The 19,782-nt window shown below is 55.4% G+C and overlaps 1 protein-coding gene across 3 annotated transcripts in view; it reads left to right on the top strand.

Moving 5' to 3' along the window:
* Positions 1 to 8,229: 8,229 nt before the first annotated feature.
* The window catches only part of PKNOX1 (PBX/knotted 1 homeobox 1), a 57,237-nt gene continuing 45,684 nt past the window's right edge, over positions 8,230 to 19,782 (top strand). For all 3 annotated transcript variants that reach the window (XM_042954956.1, XM_042954957.1, XM_042954954.1), the window contains exon 1: positions 8,230 to 8,333. The gene's annotated coding sequence lies outside the window, so the exon portion shown is untranslated. The remainder of the gene's footprint in view (positions 8,334 to 19,782) is intronic.

Raw genomic sequence — 19,782 nt, 5'->3', positions numbered from 1 at the left:
CAGGTCGTGATCTCGCGGTCCGTGAGTTCGAGCCCCGCGTCGGGCTCTGGGCTGACAGCTCGGAGCCTGGAGCCTCCTTCGGATTCTGGGTCTCCCTCTCTCTCTGCCCCTTCCCTGCTCATGCTCTGTCTCTCTCTGTCTAAAAAATAAACATTAAAAGAAAAAAATAGTAAGAAAAAAAATTTTTTTAAAGAAGGCTGTCCTGTCCCGTGCTAGAACTCGGAGGAAACTTGAGTGAAGAAGCCAGAGGCCTTCGAGAAATGTCTACGTTGGATCACACTTCGTCACAAACAACAAAGAGAAGCTCCTTTCTGCTTTTTGGTTCCATTTTGCAGGCCCCACGAAGGCTTTTGTGTTATTTGTTTTGTAATTTCAACGAGAAGCAGATTTTTGCAAAAATGACATCAGACGATGCCCCTTGACTATGAACCTAATTTAGAAAGCGGCCCTGGGGTGTCTGGGTGGCTCAGTCTGTTAAGTGTCCGACTACAGCTCAGGTCATGATCTCACAGGGTTCAAGCCCCGCCTCGGGCTCTTTGCTGACGGCTCGGAGTCTGGAGCCTGCTTCGGATTCTGGGTCTCCCTCTCTCTCTGCCCCTCCCCTGCTCTCACTCTGTCTGTCTGTTTCTCAAAAACGAATAAACATAAAAAAAAGAAAAGGAAAGAAAAAGCGGCCCAAGCGTAGGGGGCATTGAAGCCGTCTCAGGGAGCCACTGGTTGCAAGAAAGCATCAGGGTCGCTCTGGATGAGCAGGCCAGCTCTAGTCTGGCTCCGAGGAGAAAAGCCCAGCCCTCCCGGGAGCAGGTTCCAGGCCGTCAGCTTTCTGAGGTTTGGGCAGCCGCCGCGACGTGACCCCGAGGCCACCAGGAAGATACAACTGTTGTGAAATAGGAGACACGGGAGGAGCGTCTGGACGTGGACGGGGTGGCTGCGGGGCAGGTGGCAGGGACAAACACAGGCTCTTCACTGGCTGGGGCCCGGGGCGGCGTGCGGGAGCGCTGGCTGGCACCACGGGCGAGCAGGCCTTGCCAGACGTGAGCCCTGGAGGCCAGGGCCCAGCACCGCTCCTCTCTGGAGCGCGTCCTCCGCAGACATTTTCCCGGGGAGCAGAATGGAAGTTCCTGACCTGACACCTTGATCTTGGGCGGCTGGCCTGCAGAACGACCAGAGGATGCATTTCTGTTGTTTCAGCGGCCGTGTTTGTGGCACTCAGTCACGGCTGCCCTCCCAAGGCCCTGTGCCAGGCATAGGGAGACTTGGAATAAGCAGGAAGGATCCCTGGGTGTCTCCGGTGGGAGGTTGCATCCTGTGGAGCTCAGCCTCTGGCTTGTCTGCTTCTAGCTTTTCTTTTCCTCTTAATAATTTTTTAAGTTTATTTACTTATTAAGAGAGAGAGTGTGTGAACGGGGCAGGGGCAGAGAGAGGACAGACAACCTGACGCAGGGTCTGTGCTGACAGCACAGAGCCCGATGTGGGGCTCGAACTCACAAACTGAAAGATCATGACCTGAGCTGAAGGCAGATGCTTAACCGACTGAGCCACCCAGATGCGCCCCCCCCCCTCTTTCTAGCGTTTAGTTTTTTATTTGTTTTTTAAAAATATATTTATGTATTTTGAGAGAGACAGAGGGAGTGAGCAGGGGAGGGGCAGAGAGAGGGGGGAGAGAATCCCAAGTGGGCTCCGTGCTGTGGGCAGAGCCCACGTGGGGCTTGAAGTCACGAAACCATGGCATCATGACCCGAGCTGAAGTCAAGAGTCAGATGCTTAACCGACTGAGCCACCCAGACGTCCCCTTGTCCTAGCTTTTCGTTGCCTTTGTGCTGTTCTGCAGTCCCAGTTGCAGAGGGTAGACGACGATGGACACGGCTTTTGCCCGTGGACACGAAAGCGATGGAGTGGTGGGGGCGACCCTCACCCCGTGCTCCCCTCCAGAGGCAGTTCTGCGCAATTTGCAGGTCCGCTCCGATATTCCTGACCCATCAACGTGTCCGTCCTTCACGCCTTCCTGTGAGCTGGTTGTCCTGTCTCACCAGTTCCCTCGCGTCCAGTAAAGCTTTTGGCAGATGCCGATGGTGTGTGTGCGTGAGACTCACGATTCCTTCTTGGGCCAACGTCACTTTTTTTTATTTTTTAAAACACCGATCGGCCCCAAATCTGGCTGTGGCTGCCACTTCCCTGGGACGTTTTGCTGGGATGCTTGAGGGGGACGTGTTGGTGGTGAGGACAGTGACGCCTAATCTTTTAGGACCTCATCGTTGGAATTGTTCTCTTGAAAAAAACCAAAGCTTAGGAACGATCGTCTGTGGGTTCCCCCCCCCCCCCCCGCCACCGCATCCTGGCCTGAGCTCTTCACGGGCTCCTCTCAGCTTGGGCACCCCACTTTCCGGAGGCAGCCTTGACTCCTCCTCTGTGTAATCCTCTGAGAGGCACTGCTGTCCCCACTGAAGACGGAGGTAAGTGATCTCGGGGAATGAAACAGCCTCCTTGGGATCCACGTGGTAAGTGGCAAAGCCAGGCTATCCACCCTGGACTTGGGGCTGTGAGCCCTGGGCTCTTCTGAGCAGCCTCTCACACGCCCCAGGGATCTTCTCCTCTGTTCATCTCTCGGTGTGATCTCCTCCCCCTGAGCATGGGCAGGGCCTGCCACTTGCTTCGAACCAATAACCTACAGCACAGGTGATGGGATGTCACCTCTGGGATCACTGTCTCCAAGAATGCAAATTCTGTCTTCCTAGCAGACTCTATTCCTTGCTGGCTTCGATGACCCAAGCTGCCAGGTCCTGAGTTCCTTCATGAAGACGTCCAAGTGGCAAGAAAACAAAGGCGACCTCCAGCCAAAAGCCAGCAAGGAGCCGAGACCCTCAGTCCATCTGCCCACCAGGAACTGAATCCCGACAACAACCATGTGAACCAGGAAACGGATCCGTCCCCAGTCGAGCCGTCAAATGAGACCCCAGTCCTAGCAGGCCCAGTCAAGTCGGGTCTGGATTCCTGACCCGCAGAGACTGTGAGATGATAAATGTGTGCTGTTTGTAGCCACTGAGTTTTGTGACGATCTGTTACAAAGCAACAGATTTCCAATACATCTTGTCCCAGAAACATTCCTTCAAGCATTCCGTCAATATCGATTTGCCAAGCACCAGTCTAGGTGCTCAGCACGCATCGGTGACCAAAACAGAGTAAAATTCTTGCTCTTCTGAAGTATACATTCTAGAGTTTGTATATACGTGGGGGGTGGAGTGTGTGTTGAACCGTAGACACAGTGAATGAGTTGCATAGTTAATACAGTTACACGGTACGTTGCATGTAGCTACACAAGTGTGCTGGAGAAGGAAGCGGGCGGGGTGGGTAGGGAGTGAGCTGGGCGTTTGCACTTTTAAACTTCTCATGAGAAAGGGATTTTGAGAAATGCTTCAGGGAGGTGAGGGAGAAAGCCAAGCAGATATCTTTGGAAAGAGCTTAGGGAGGAGGCAACAGCCCAAATGCCCGGACGCTGAATCAGGCCGGGGAGTGAGAGGAACAGCTGGGGTGAAGGGGAGGGTGAAGGGAGCTGAGGTCAGAGGTGCAGGGAGAGAGGACTGTGTCGACCCCCGTGGGCTCCTGTAAGGACTCGCTTTTACTCTGGATCTGATGGAGCTCTTGGAGGGGTGGAGCGGAGCAGTGATGTGATCTGACTTATTTGTTTTGAGAGAGAGAGAGAGAGAGAGAGAGAGAGAGAGAGAGAGAGAGAGAGAATCCCAAGCAGGCTCCAAACTGTCAGCACAGAGCCCGACGCGGGGTTATTTCCCACGTACTGTGAGATCACGACCTGAGCCAAAACCAAGAGGCGGACGCTTAACTGACTGGGCCCCCCAGGGGCCCGCCCCTGATTTATAAAGGCTCGTCCCCATGGCCGCATCCCATCATCGCTGGTGACCTCCCGCCCCTGCCCGCCCATGCGAACCCGGGCAGCTCAGACAGCTCACACTGGCCGCCTTAATAAGCCAAGAGACTTGCCCGTGTTTCTGAGTGGCTTTGGAGCTCATGTGTCCTACCGGTGTCTCCAGATCCCCGCCCTTCCGGAAGGACAGCTCAAGCCCTGCCCCTCCCCCCCCCTCCAGCCTGAACCTCAAACCCTTCCCCACGCGACGCAGCGGGTACCTCTGTGCCCTCGTAGCGTTGCCGTTTGCTTTGCACACCGGACCACGGGTTCTGCCCGGCAGGGCCGAGTCTTGCCTCTCTCCTACGTGTCCCCACCGACCCTGGACACCGCTTCGGCAGGCTGGCCGGCACCTTGGCACGGTTCTTTCTGCCTCTCCGTGTGGCTTTTCTCAAAGCACTGCTCCACCCCCCTGACCACCCCCACCTACCGCATCCTGCTCCCCACCGCCTCCCGGTATGAGGGCACCTGCTGTCACCTGCAGGTTTCGCTCTTTCTTTGAGAGCAGGGAGAGGGAGGTGACAAGGGAGAGGGAGGGAATCTCAAGCAGTCTCCACATCCAGCGGTGAGCTCGAAGCGGGGCTCGATCTCGAGGCTGCGAGGTCATGATCTGAGCTAAAATCGAGTCGGACGCTCTACCGACTGAGCCACCCAGGCACCCCAGTCACGTGACTACTTCCACGAGCAATTTCTCGTGGAAGGTGGCTTTTCATTTCACACGCTTAAACATGGTCCTTGGTAATAGTAACAAATGTTAGTATTTGTTACTAATATCTGTTACTGTTACTGAATAATAGTAACAAACCTGTAGAAAAAAATGGAGGGGCACTTGACTGGCTCAGTTCCTGAAGATTCCAACTCTTTATGTTTGCTCAGGTCATGATCTCAAGGTGTGTGAGTTCGAGCCCCGTGTCGGGCTCTGTGCTGACAGCTTGGAGCCTGGAGCCTCCTTCGGATTCTGTGTCTCCCTCTCTCTCTCTACCCCTCCCCTACTCACACTGTCTCTCTCTCTCTCTCAAAAATAAATAAAAAACGTTAAGAAAAAAAAAAAGAAAAAAGTCGAGGGGCTCCCGGGTGGCTCAGTCGGTTAAGCATTCAACTCTTGTTTTTGGCTCAGGTCATGATCTCGTGGTTTCTCGAGTTCGAGCCCCACATTGGGCTCTGTGCTGACAACGTGGAACCTGCTTGAGATTCTCCCTCTCTCTCTGCCCCTCTCCTGCTCGCACTCTCTGTCTTTCTCAAAAATAAATAATAAATTAAAAACTTAAAAAGAAAAAAAAAATGGAAAAATAGCCGGAATGGCCGCTTACCTGCGAATGTTCGTTTGGAAACCACCTGGCCCTCAACGTTAGGGTGGAAGCCGTGGGTGGAGGCGAAGGGAAGGAAGGCAGTTTTGTCCCCCAGAGCCCCAGGCCTGATTTTATTCTGCCTGAAGAGTCCTCTCCCACTCCCAAATGTGTGAGCCACAAGGCCACAGAAACTGGAGGTGATCACTGATGGCGCTCCCGGCTCTTGCCGTATTTTCCCTGGAGATAGCGCGGTGAGAGGAGGAAAGGCCAGCAGATCAAGGGGGTACAGGTGAAGAGGCCGGGGCACAGAGGCCAGAGGGTGGGTGGGCCTGGCCTGGGCCTCGTGGACGTTGTGACTGGTATGGGCTCTCACGTGACCCCACACACCCAGCTCCTCCCTCCAGGTCCCGGGACCCCTGCTGAGCTCGTCCGCCAGGGGGCGGGGGCAGGTGGGGAGAAAGGCCGGCCCCTCCCTGGCCCCGGGCGCCCACCGGTTGCGCCCGGCTCCGCTGGATCAAGGTGACTCTCACCTTCACCAACCTGGGGAGGCACGTCTCTCCAAGTTCCCCCGGCCCTAGGTGACTTGGAGGATCTGACAGCAAACGGATTTATAGACATTATGTAACACTGTATCCTTTCCGTGTAGGTTCTTCAGAAAGCGAACTTGGCATTTTAGATCTTATTCAAATATTTGTGGAAACATTAGACACGTGTTTTGAAAATGGGAGCTGGATTTCATTTTCCACGTAGACGAGGCTCACAGTATTCTTTTTATTATTTATTTTGAGAGACAGAAAGCGCGCATGGGAGGGGCGGGGGTGGAGGGAGGGAGAATCCCAGGCAGGCCTGGTGCCATCACCGTGTGGAGCCCAATGTGGGCCTCAGACCCAAGAACCAGGAGATCATGACCTGGGCTGAAATGAAGAGTCGGCCGCTTAACCCACGTGCCCCAAGCCACCCAGGTGCCCCAAGGTCCACAGTATCGTTGCAGAAATGGTGGCTGGGGGAATGGGATTGGAGACCAACGTCCGGGACTTAGAGCCCACAGCACTCTGGCCAGTGGGCGCTCCAGCCCGTGCTGTATCAGCCGCACACAACAGGAGTCTTCCCGAGACCCCAAGAAATACTAACATTGGTGACATCAGGATAAAAGTGTCAAACCTGCCTAAATCTTTTTTTTTTTTTTTGAGAGAGACAGAGGCATGAGTGGGGGAGGGGCAGAGAGAGAGAAAGACAGAATCGGAAGAGGCTCCAGACTGAGTGGGCAGCACAACTCTGAACCAGGCACCCCAAACTTGCCTGCTTTTAAATTAAAAATTAAAAAGGTCACTCCCAGGTAAAATCGGGGGTGGGGGGTGGGGAGAGTCATCTAACTTTACCGTGCTCTTGGACTGAAGCCAAGGTACTGTATAGAAGTTGTGTCAGATCAGTAGGGGAGTTCAATGTCGTTTTTCTTGCTCAGGGACTTTGAAGAAATTGGGTAGCTCCAGTGAGGTATTTCTCTTTCTTAGGCCCACCTGAGGCCTCTAGGTATTGGCTACAGCATTTCCAACAGTGTTTGAGGCGTTTCCTTACATTACGTACAATCCAAAATGTTGCTGTTTTGTAGGGACCACGAGCGCAGCCTTCCATAATTCCTTCTTTGTCACGATTGTTATTTAAAGAACCAAATGTGCATTGCATGAAAACATTACGACCTTTCCTTCTTAGTTAAAATAAACTCCAGGGTAACTAAAAACAAAACCACGAGGAGAACACAAAGTTTCGGACCAGGACCGGGACCGGGACGAGGGGGAGGGGGAAGGGAGAGGCCAGGGCTAGTCTGGCGGCTGGTGGGACCGGCACAGTCGCACAGGCCTGCGCCCAGCCGGGCCCACGTGGTGTGAAGTTCTTCCTGCCCCTGTCCTCAAGTCCTCGGTGACTGCTGGGCGAGGGACCCTGCGTTTCCGCTCTGCTTTGGGCCCCGCACACTGCCTAGCTGGTCCGGGGTCCCCTCGCTGGCCGCCCTCCGGCGCGGGCCCGGCCACAACCCTCTCTCTGTAAACCGCGGTCCCACCGAGCCACACGGCATTTGGCCCGGGGCCGCGCGCCGTTAGCGGTGCCCGGGCCCAGGCGCCCTCCAGCCCCACGTTCGCAGCCCGGGGCTGGCGTGCTCCCCGGGCAGCGCGGGCGCCGGTGCGCGGCCCTGCTCCGAGCCGGGTCTGGGTGGGCACCGCGCTCCCCGCTCGCCGGGACTGTTTCCGCAACAATGAACCCCCCGGCCTGCACGCGGGCAGGCGCTGCCCTTCCGCCCGCGGGGTCTGCGGGCGCCCGGCACCCGACCCCGAAAGCCCACCCCCAACACACACAACTTTCGTGTCCCCCTAAGGGAGGCCACTTCACCCGCACTCCGGCCTGCGCGGGTCGCCCGGGGCGGGCTGGGGGGGGTGGGGGGACAGGTGGACCCAAGGCGGAGCGCGGGAGCAGAAGGGGGCCCCGTCCCCGGGGCAGCGCCCGCGCCCGCGTCCACCCGGGCACCGCACACAAAGGGGCGCGCGCAGGGTGCCCGGCGGCGGGGGCCCACCTGCCGCGGGTCGCGCCCAGAGCGGCCCGCGCCTCCTCCCGCGATGGTTCGGCCCGCCCTCCCCGCGGCCCTGCGGCGGATGGTTCCGCCCACCCCAGGCCGCTCCACACACCTCGCCCCGCCCGACGGCCGGCGGAGGGGGCGTGGCGTGCGCGCGCGCCGGGCCACGCCCCTCGATGCATAGTCATGAGGCGGCGCTCTGGGCCCGCGCGGCGGGGCGGGCCGCTCCTCTCTCGCCTGCGCGCCCTGCTGGGGGGCGGGGCCCGGCGCGGGCGCGAGGCGGGGGCGGGGCCGGCCGCCGCCCGCCCCCGCCTCGCTCCCCGCCCCCGGTGCGCGGGCCCCGCCCCGCGCCGCCGCCGCGCAGGGGCGGGGCGGGGCCCGGGTGCGGCAGGCCCCGCCCCCTCCCTGAATATTGATGCGGCGCGCGTCGGCGTCGCCCTCCTCCCATTGAGCGAGGCTGTGTCGCGTGGCCCAGCGTCGGCGTGACGGTTGGACGCGGGCGCGGCACTGCGGGTCCCGATTGCTGCAGCCGCTTGTCAGTGTGATGAAGATTGGCACCCAGGTAAGCTGTCACTCAACCGCTCCGCCGCCGCCGCCGCTCCGCCGCCCCGTCCCTATCAATCACGCCGGCCCGCAGGCGCCGCGGCCGCCGCCCCGCCGCCGCCGCCCGGGTCTCCGCGGGCCGCCGCCGCCCGGGAGGGCCGCGCCGGACCCGCCGCCCGGGCAGGGGGCGGGGAGGGGGCGCGGGTGGGGGAGGGGAGCCGAGGCCGCGGGGAGGGGCGCTGTCCGCCGGGCCGGCGCGGGGGCGCGCCCCGCTTGTTTTTCGGTGTGGGTTGAGGGACGCGGAAATTTCTGGAAGGCGCCGCCGGTGCCGCGCGGGGCCCGCTGCGAGGCGCGCGCTCCTAACCGTCCCTCTCGGAGCGCGGCGCGCGCCCCTGCGCGGGCGGGGACGCGGGGGCGCGCGGGGGCGGGGCCGGCGGCGGGGGGGGCGCGGGGGCGCGCGCGGGGCGCGGGGGTGGGGGGAGGGCGGCCGGGGGGCGCGCTCGCGGGGCCGGGATGGGGGCGCGCGCCCCGCGCTCGGTGCCGCGGCCACCGGGGGTGCTGGGCGGGGCTGGCGGCGGGGGCAGGCGGGGGCAGGCGGGGTTGGCGGTGGGGGCGCCCGCAGGGAGCGGCGCCGGGGTGCGAGGGGCGGGGGCGCCGAGCCCCCTGGAGCCCCCTGGAGGCGGACGTCGGGGGCAGCCGGGGCGGGCGCCCTCCTGCCCCAGGGCAGGGTGCTCCAGATGTGTGGCTGGTAGTGGTCGGACGGGGGGGAAGTGGATGCCTGGAGGTGCGGGGCACCGTGAGGCCGCTCGCTGGCGCTCACATTCCTTCAGCCAGAGATCGTGAGTCACTCGAGAGGAATTAGGAAAAGTTGAGTCTGCCTTATTTCATCGCCGTGGCTGTTGGAGTGCCCCGTTCTGTCGGTGGTCCCCAGACCCCACCAGTGCGGCCCGCGTGCGCGCTGTCGCGTCTGGAGCCGGCTCCGCGTGGCTGGGGGGCGGGGGGGGGGGGGGAACCTGTGCACCAGCACACGTGCGTCTGTGGCTTGGATCGCAGACTCGAAAGCACCGGGATGTGGTCGGCGTGGATAAGGGGAAAGTAGTTACTTGCACTGCAAGAGTTCGCTTTCTGTAACAGCTACTGGGTTGTGTTCTGTTTTTTTTCCCCTTAGGAAGGGAGTACGTTCCACTTCGGGGTGAATAAAATCCTGAATTTTAGTTGGGCGTGAGTTTATGATTTTTTTCTGGCGTATTCTGAAAAAGGAAATATTTAATACATTTATGTAACACATCCTCTTTGGCAAATTATATAATGCTTTGCATGGTACATTCTAAATATTCTCAGGGAGGATTGAAGCGAAAGGGAACCGTTTGCCAGTGCAGTGATGGGTGATGCACTCAAAGGTAGTTGTGGGCATATTATTTGGAGGGTGGCCGCCGGCCTCAAATCTGCCTTTCATGTCTTTAGTTTATTGAGGTGGAGAGCGATCTGGGATTCATCTAGAATATTTGATTGAGTCCACAGTGCACCATTGCAGGACGTCACTTAACCGGGCGCATTCTTAGGCCGAAGTAGGATGCTTCCCGCGTCAGAGATTTAAAAGTGGAAATTGGAATTGATGAGATGTGTGGGTGAAAACGGATTTGAAAGATTAACATTCAGCGTTTAAGATTTCAGTGTCAGCGGGGTGGTTAAAGATAGGAATACGGACACATTTTGTTGGATCTTGACCACTGGTTTCCACACATTTGCATTTGTGTGTAGCACATTGTAACTTTCCCCGAAAGTAACAACATAAGAACTCTGCATTTGAATAGTAACATTGTAGCTGTGACTTTCACTTTTGTTGCAAATTGTTGAAGCATTTGAAACTGTTGAGAAGAAACCCTGAAGCCACTGGAGGGGGGTGGGGGGGGGAGAATGTGTCCTGGGGCCTTTTCTGGGCTTCACCCGGGCTCCTCCTAGAGAAAAGAGGACCCAGAACGGAGCCCATATATCATATTGAAATAGTTACCAAGGTATTGAAACAAATTGATGCTTGACTTGCCGATGTGCCCTTCGTTGCCTCACTTGGTACCAGGTGGGGCCCTGGCGTTAGTGACTTTCGGAGTAGTCTGGCATTTCTGTAGCAATTCTGGTGCTTTGTGAGCATATCTGTAGTTTCTGTTGGTGGAAAAGACACAGGTGGTGCTAAACCCCCGGGATTTCTTGTCTCTCTTCATAATTGAGTGGGGGCTAAATTTCAGCCAGAGGGTACTGCAAACGAAGATGTGATGCATTTTCTCACTCAGGTTCACAGACCAAGGTCAGAACCGGTGCACTAGAAGTCAGTTTACCCTAGACCCACCCATAGTAGGACTACGCACGTGTCCTTGTTTTCCTTCCTGAAGTGGCTGCACTGTTGGCAAAGGGGGTGAGGAAGTAAGGGTGCGGGAAGGGGACGCCAGGCTTAGCCGTCTGGGGGCGGGGGGCATCCCACGGGCCGGGAGCTGCAGCGGCCACGTGGGGAGTGCCACCTACACGGGTTGGGAGGGCTCGCAACTGTGATAAGTTACCGTTTTGTCTCGGACGGTGGAAGCACCGTGTAGGGAGAGTTCAGCCTGGAAATTGTTAGAATCAACGCTGAAGGGCCGGGAAGCCTGGTCGTTTGCTGGAAAGGCCTGGCTGCAAAGCCGGGAACGTGAGGCCGCCCCTGCCATAGTAACAGCCGCCCCTTGTGGCCTGTCAGCCCCACCGCTGTTTCTGGAAAGTTCGTGCACAGAAGGCTCTGTGGTGTCACAGCAAACGTGCTGTCTGACAAGGTAGTTGGAAACCAGTGGCTCCAAAGCTCGGTGGTTCTGTGGGAGGCGGGGGCAGGCGTTGAGGGGACACAACAGCTTCTTCGTTCTGTGCTGGATTCTGTAGGGAGAAGGTTCTACGGTGTTTTCAAAAATCTTGAAAGCAGCTGAGCTCCCAGGTTGCACGCCTGAGAGCCTGGGAGTAAAATTTCGCACTCATCTTAGGGTCGCGAGTCTTCCCTTTAAATGATAGGACCCAGCCGTCCGCCAGGTCAGCCGCCACGGCCTGCCCTGCCTTCTCTGCCTGCACGGTCAGCTGCTCAGCACGGGGCGCTGGTGCGTCTGGGGGGAGGGTGTGATTCCCCGTCAGCCGGCAGGCATGTGCCCTCTGTGCCCTCTGTGGCCGAATGAGCACCCCTGTGCAGGTGAGAGGCCGCAGGGCACGCTCGCTGCAGGTGCTGTAACTGTTTGCCAGCTGTGACTGACCCAGAATGAGTAGCTGTTTTGGTCGGGTCCCCAGGTGGCAGGGACCGGGCTGCCCCCAAGCCCGGGGGCTTAGGGGGTTACACAGGAATAAGGAAAAGAGGAACCTGGCGGGACCCCAGGAAGCTCTAGTGCCGGGCTTTGGGGCTCACAGAAGTACAGCTTGAACTCTGGGCGCGAGTCTGGGCCTTTCTCGGTTCAGCTAGACAGTCGCTCCCCACTGTCTGCCGGCCCTGCACACTGTTGATTGCAAGTTCTCTCCCCACAGCCTACCCGCCTCGTGCTCTTCCTGTTCCCCAGGGTACACGGGGAGAGTGACTGAGCTCTTTCCCTCCGCCACCTTCCAGGCGCTGCCCCACGGGCTGGGTGCTGCCCCTCACCACCCCGTCCTTGGGAGGGCTGGGCTCTTGCCTTCCCACAACTGCAGTGGGGCCGGGTCCCTCTAAAGGGACCATGAACTGGTAGGTACTGTGATGCAGATTCCACTCAGAACAGTCTGGCCAGACTTTTGCAAAAATAATTGCCTTAATGAGAGCTTGGTAAGTTCTCAATATACCTTGTTTTATGTTGTCTGAGATAGTTGATCAAGGTTTGTATTTTTTTTTTTGCATTAAAAAATTTACAAATTTAGCTTTGCATGTTTAAATTTTTTTTTAAATATTTATTTTTGAGAAAAAGGGAGAGACAGAGTGCAAGTGGGGGAGGGGCGGAGAGAGAGGGAGACCCAGAATCTGAAGCAGGTTCCAGGCTCTGAGCTGTCAGCACAGAGCCCCATGTGGGGCTTGAACCCACAAACCCGGGAGATCATGACCTGAGCCGAAGTCGGACGCTTAGCAGACTGATCCCCCCACCCAGGCGCCCAGCTTTGTGTTCTTCTAAAGTGTGTGTTTATGGATACCTCCCCCCAACCCCCCAGGATGTACTTCGGCAGAATTTCTTGCAGCATAAGCACAGACACTTCTGTGACACTGCGGGACTGTTGACCCTCGGGGCCGGGCACTTCTGTATCGTGGAGGCTGTCCTGTGCACGGTAGGCTGTCAGCAGCATTCCTGGTCTCTACACACTGGATGCCACTGGGACCCCCACTCCCAGCTGTGACAACCAAAAATGTCTGCAGATACTGCCAATGTCACAGAAGTCACAAATATGGACAAAAGTCACCCCTGGGTGAGAACTGATCTAAAACGGCATTCCCCAAAATGTATATTGTGGAACTTGAGCTTAATGGGCTGTGTGTCCATTTTCATGTATTAGTCAGTTATTTTGTGGTTGAGTTTTTGTCGGTATTATTATGTATGTTTCTACCTACATAACTCACATATTTTTCACTTAAAATATTTAGCTAACATCTTCACACAGTTTTGTGATTCTGGTTTTTTTCTTTAAAGTTTATTTATTTTGATAGAGAGCAGGGGAGGGGCAAAGAGAGAGGGAGAGAGAGAGAATCCCAAGCAGGCTCCAGGCTGCCGGCATAGAACCCGACTTGGGGCTCGGGCTCATGACCCGTGAGATCATGACCTGATTTAAAATCCCGGGTGGTCGGGGCGCCTGGGTGGCGCAGTCGGTTGGGCGTCCGACTTCAGCCAGGTCACGATCTCGCAGTCCGTGAGTTCGAGCCCCGCGTCAGGCTCTGGGCTGATGGCTCAGAGCCTGGAGCCTGTTTCCGATTCTGTGTCTCCCTCTCTCTCTGCCCCTCCCCCGTTCATGCTCTGTCTCTCTCTGTCCCAAAAATAAATAAATGTTGAAAAAAAAAATTAAAAAAAAAATAAATAAATAAAATAAAATCCCGGGTGGGACGCTTAACCCACTGAGCCACCCAGGAGCCCCCAGTTCTCGTTTTTTTTTTTTTTTTTTTTTTTTTTTTTTTCCGTGTATTGCTTTATGGCTGTGGCTGGTGTTGCGGAGCCTTTGAGCATTTAGGTTTTGATATTTCCTCTGTGTTTCTTCCATCATCCTCTGGCCTACCAAGCTCAGTGCTAGCCAGATGGCAGGGCACTGAGTAGGAGGGGTAACGCCCCTGGGTCCCTTTCTGCGGTGCTCTGTCCTGGAGCATACGGTGCCCCGGGAAAAGGCTTGTCCATGTGAAAGGGTCCTGGCCTTGAACAGCTGGGGTTCTTACTTTTCATAAAACATTAACTCTTTAAAAAAAATTTTTTTTAACATTCATTTTTGAGAGAGCGAGCGGGGGAGGGGCAGAGAGCGAGGGAGACACAGAATCCGAAGCGGGCTCCGGGCTCCGAGCTGTCAGCGCAGCGCCGACGCGGGGTGCGGGGCTCGAACTCACGGAGTGTGAGATCATGACCTGAGCTCAAGTTGGACACTTAACCGACTGAGCCACCCAGGCGCCCCTGATTTTATTTGAATGTTAAAGAGGTATCTCCCCAAAACTTGTGTGAAAAATAAAGTGATCTCTTGACAGATGTTTTCTTCAGAATGAGTTATTGACTGAATACCTCCCGGGGGTGGGGGTGGGGGGGATGTGAGCCAGTGTGGAAGACCGTGGACGTGGACAGGTGGCCGAGCCGCGGTCCCTGAAGACCCCCCCTCCCCCCCCCACACACACAAAATTAAGATGCCTCGAATTGGAGCGACATACAGTTAGTTTCCTGAAAGAGATCTGGGAAAAGATCTGACAGTTGTCTCGGATTCCTTGAGAGCTTTCTGAGCTTTCTGAATAAATAGGTTTGGTTTGAAAGGGGATCCTCAGTGACACGTTTCTGGAAAATAGTAGTAAGCAGAAAAACGAGCAAAAGGGACTCGTAGTTTGCGAGTGTCTCTGGCTTTGTGACCGTCGCTCCCGGAGACAACAAAGCTAAGGTCCCCCTAGAACGTCTGGTCTCTGTCGGTGGACTCGATCGTGTTCCTCGTGGTCGTTAGTTGCAGTGGGCGCACCTGTCCGGCCGGGAGAGTGGACCCTGTAGGACGCGTGGGAGCCGGGGTGGGGGGACGGGGTGGCGGTGGCGGCTCCTGCCACAGGCCTGTTTGCGGATTAACCGGAAAACGCAGAACACTTGATGTCCCCCCAGGCCGCGCTCGTCACAAAGAGGACGGCTCGATCTCTGAAGCGTCACATGTGTCTCTTCGGACAGCTGGGCCTTAGGCCAGGGCTGGCAAACGACAGGCCGCTGGCCAAGTCCCCCCGCGGGCCGCCCTCGCCCGGCCCTGGGGCCGCGCGCTCTGCATTTTGAGGGTCACACGAGAAGAAAGGAGACTGTGTGATAGAGAAGGTGGGTCGCCCGCAAAGCCGAGGGAGCACCACGTGGCCCCCGCGGAACACGTTTGCTGACCTCCCTCAGTTCACGGCCGGACCGCGTGGAGGCCGGTCTGGGTGCAGGCGATCGGGTTGCATAACCGTCGGGGAAAGACGAGCGAGGAAAGGGAGGGGGCGGGCTAGCTCCCCGCGGGGGACTGGGCCCTGCTGGGGCCGGTCTGCGACGTCACCCTGTGAAAACCCGGCCTGTGTAAATAGCTCCCCGGCCAGAATTAGAATCGCGGAGGCCTCCACGTGACCACGCGCTGGGAGCTAAATCTAGAAGCCTGCTTTCAGGACGAGTTCCTGTCGCTTCTGGGCTCCCTTGTTTTTCTCTCCTTGGCATCTGAGCCCTGGGGAACCTCGCGTCGCTGATGAAGTCAGAGACGGTGTCGGATTCTCTCTCCTGCCGGCCGCCGCCGCCGCCTGGCCCAGGAGCGCTTGTTCCGAGACCCCTGATGCCCCTGGGGGAGCAAGGAAGGCTCCCTGGTGGGGCGGCGCTCCCGGTGACGGCCCGCCGGGCTCCGGAGCACCAGGCGAGGGGGCCGAGGGCAGGGGGCCGGGGCCTGGACCCGGGCGCCCTCCCTTCGGGCTGTAGGGGCTCCTGTTTTCCTCCTAGAATCTCCGCCTGCTTTTTTGTCTCCACATCTCTTTCAGGGTTTCTTCTTTCGTAAAAGGAATAAGAAAAGGGACTGAATGATCCTCACCTCTTTTAAGACGGTTGTTTTTCTCCTGGACCGTTTGACCCTCTGGATACCCTGAGGTCAGCCTGCCTGAGGGTACACCTGCCCTGTTGTTATTTCGAGTTTGGGTTTCTGTTTCAGTTGTCGCCTCAGCCCAGGACGTCCTCACGTTCCCTGTAACTGTTTTGAACTTTAAAAATCTCTCTCGTTGTGTCTGTTATTTTCCCTGTTTTAAAAAGTTACTTTTTTTTTTAAAAGATTTTTTTAATGTTTATTTTTGAGAGAGAGGCAGAGTGTGAGCAAGGGAGGGGCAGAGAGAGAGGGAGACACAGAATCCGAAGCAGGGTCCAGGCTCTGAGCTGTGGGCACAGAGCCCGACGTGGGGCTCGAACCCACGAACTGTGAGATCATGACCTGAGCTGAAGTCGGACGCTCAGCCGACTGAGCCCCCCAGGCGCCCCTAAAAAGTTATTCTATGTGAGCTGTTCTCCAAGTGGATAATTCAGTTCATAGAATTTGCATGGAGTGCAATGCACATAGCGGAACGTTCCTGGTATCTCTGTCTTCCAAGCTTAAGAGAATGTTTTCCTAATGTGATTTTTTTCCGTGTAGGGAATAATACCAAAAGCGATGATTACGGTACAAATAAAACATTTAAATATTTTCCCTTTGTGTATTCTCGGCAGGGTGTCATTAAAATGATCTGAAATCTGTCCAGACTAGTCAGGACAATCAGGTGTTGAAAAGTAGGTACTGAACTGTGCTCTGCGATGTGTGATGTGGTTCCTCATTAAACGGGGGCATCGTGGTACTAATGAGTGTGCAGAGTACTAACTGTCAGTGTAAACGTGGTGTAATACAGCTTATGTGGCGTTAACTGGGAATGAAGCATTTACAGCCAAGAGGAACACACCCACCATAAAGTTTAACCGTTAAATGCCCTGGAATTCCTCTTAAGGGGCTAAACACTGTAAGCTGATCCTGGGTGCGTTTGCCTTCCCAGACTGTCGTGTGTGCGCAACCAGCCCTGAGCCTCGAAGGACAAAGAGTCACAGTCCCTGCCGGTCCCGAGGGCAGATTCCGGTGTGGGCGTCCGGGGAGCGGGCGCTTCCATCCTTGGTGGAATGAGGGCTGTTGGAGAAGCGGGGCCTGTGGGTTAGTGCCGATCGGAGGAAGGGGGAGGGGAAGCAGAGGCCTGAGGCAGGGGTGTAATTCCCAAAGCGCCAGAGGGAGAGCTTCGCTCAACGGAGAGGAAAGAGGGGCGCCTGGCCGGCTCAGTTGCTGGAACGTGTGGTTTTTGATCTCAGGGTGGTGAGTTGGAGCCCCACGTCGGGTGTACTTAAAGACAGGAGCGTGGGAAAAAGAAGATGACGACAAGGAAGCTTACTTGGTGAAGAAACAACGGACACGAGCTGGCGTGAGGAAGTCTGGACGTGTCCGTAACTGCGGTTCATGTCAGTGGGTTTAGACCTCCCACGTGATGATGACTCCAGATTTAGGAGAAAACTGGAGATCCAGCTACATGCTGCATATAAGTGAAGGCTCCTGGGGGGCTCAGTCGATTAAGCGTCTGACTTCGGCTCCGGTCGTGATCTCACGATCCGTGAGTTCGAGCCCCGCGTCGGGCTCTGTGCTGACGTCTCGGAGCCTGGAGCCTGCTTCCGATTCTGGGTCTTCCTCTCTCTGTGCCCTCCCCTGCTCACACTCTTTCTTAACTTCAAAAATAAATAAACATTGAACATTTTTTAGAAATATTTTTTAGGGGCGCCTGGGTGGCTCAGTCACTTGAGCGTCCGACTTTGGCTCAGGTCGTGACCTTGTGGTCCATGAGTTTGAGCCCCACGTCAGGCTCTGTGCTGACAGCTCAGGGCCTGGAGCCTGCTTCCGATTCTGGGTCTCCCTCTCTCTGTGCCCCTCCCCCGCTCATGCTCTGTCTCTCTCTGTCAAAAATAAATAAACATAAAACAAAAATTTTTAAATAGTTTTTAGGATGACCATATATAGTATGCCTTATTCTTATTAAGGTAAATTCTTTTTAATAAAAGAGGGGCATCTGGGTGGCTTAGTTGGTTAAGCATGTGACTTTGGCTCAGGTCATGATCTCATGGTCTGTGAGTTCAAGCCCCGCGTTGGACTCTGTGCTGACGGCTCGGAGCCTGGAGCCTGCTTCCAATTCTGTGTCTCCCCCTCTCTGCCTCTCCCCTGCTCTGTCTCTCTCAAAAATAAACATTAAAAAAATACTGTATGTAAGTGATACACCCAGAACACAAGAAGGTAGGAAACAGGGATGGGAATGTATATGAGTCCTAACAGAAAGAAAGCAGGTTTAGTAACTTTGAACCAGACATAGTTAGGCTCAAGTTACAGAGCTCTGAGCACATCTTGTCACTCAAAGGCACGGTTAATGATCGCACACTTAATGTGACAGTGAGACAGAGTCCTACTCTCCAAAACCGGAGAAGCGGACCATTCTACGTGTACAGGGGAAGGCTGGCTGTAAAGGGACTGCAAGTTGCCAGCCAAGGACCCAGGAAGAAGAAAGGGTGTGGAGGGGGCTCTTAACCTGGTCCCGGTGACGTTTGGGGCCAAATCATTCTTTGCCACCTGTGCACTGTAGGGTATTTCACAGAAGCCCTGGCCTGCACTCACTAGACGCCAGTGGCCACCCATCCCCCTCCTTGTGATAGCCAGAGTTCTGGACTTTGCCAAGTGTCCCTGGGGACCCAAAGCATCCCCAGTTGAGAGCCGCTGCTATAAAGGATACAAATGATGTGGTCACCGGATGTGTACAGGAATTTGCGCCCAACAAACGTAAAATATAGATTCTCCTTTTTTCTTTTCCTTTTTATTTTAGAGACAGAGTGTGCGAGTGGTAGAGGGGGAGAGACAGTCTTTAAAAACAAAATGTTGGGGCGCCTGGGTGGCTCAGTCGGTTGAGCGTCCGACTTCGGCTCAGGTCATGATCTCGCGGTCTGTGAGTTCGAGCCCCGCATCAGGCTCCGTGCTGACAGCTCAGAGCCTGGAGCCCGCTTCAGATTCTGTGTCTCCCTTTCTCTGCCCCTCCCCTGCTCATGCTCTGTCTCTCTCTGTCTCAAAAATAAATAAAAATTAAAAAAAAAAAATGTTGAGGGGAGCCTGGGTGGCTCAGTTGGTTAAACAACGAACGGACTTTGGCTCAGGTCGTGATCTCATGGTTTGTGAGTTCGAGCCCCACGTCGGGCTGTCTGCTGTCAGCACAGAGCCCACTTTGGATCCTCTGTCCCTCTCTCTCTCTGCCCCCTCCTCCGCTCTTTCTCAAAAATAAATAAAAATTTAAAAAATAAAGTTTATTTTTGAGGGTGAGAGAGCCAGAGGGCATGAGCAGGGATAGAGCAGAGACAGACGGAGAGAGAATCCCAAGCAGGCTCCGCACCAGCAGCACAGAGCCCGACACGGGGCTCCAACCCACGAACCGTGAGATCGTGACCTGAGCCGAAATAAAGAGGCAGACACTCGACCCACTGAGCCACCCAGGTGCCCCAAAACACAGATTTTCTTCCTTTATGTGGAACATTTAACAAAACTGGCTACATACAGGCCACAAAGAAATCCCAAGTGTTCAAAAAGTAAATCCTGTATTCTCAGACCATAAGGCAACCTAGTTAGAGCTTAAGAGTGAAAGGGTAGCTAAGAATGTCTCCCTGAGAATGTTAAGACCCCCCTCATTGTATGCCTTGGGTTAAAGAGGAGATCAGAAACTCCTTTCAGACTCTCTGTAAGGGAATGGCAGAGGGCTACATGCCAAAATCCTAGGATCAGGAAAAACAGTTCTCGGGAGAAAGAAAATGTATGACCTAAATGTGTTAGAGAACAAGAGAAGTAAACGAATGCAGCTTTCAACTCAAGAAACCAGGAGAATAAGATAAGTCAAAGACAATAGAGGCAAATCTATTTTTGCATTTTGCAAATCTGATTAAAAAGAAATGAGAGCACAGTACTTCCAAAAGGGATATAACGGCACGTATGAAGATCTCTAAATAAGAATACGCCGCGTACAATTTGATGGCAATAAGTTTGAAGAACTGTGGATGGCTTATGAAGAAGGTATAAGAGACCAGAATTGACCTTGGAGGTAGAAAACCTGTACAGACCAGCAACTTTAGATGCAGTTGAGAAGGTAGCCAATGATGTATCTGTTTAAAAGGCACTAGGAACCACTGTGTGAGTTAGATCAAAGTTTGTGTTTAAATTGTAGCAACCAATAGTGAAACAAAAATTTGTATGTTATTATGTCACAT

Source organism: Panthera leo, chromosome C2 (genome assembly GCF_018350215.1).
Source record: "Panthera leo isolate Ple1 chromosome C2, P.leo_Ple1_pat1.1, whole genome shotgun sequence".
NCBI classification, from domain to species: domain Eukaryota; kingdom Metazoa; phylum Chordata; class Mammalia; order Carnivora; family Felidae; genus Panthera; species Panthera leo.
Note: the sequence above shows the minus strand (reverse complement) of the source record. Positions and strands in the feature narration are given on the sequence as shown.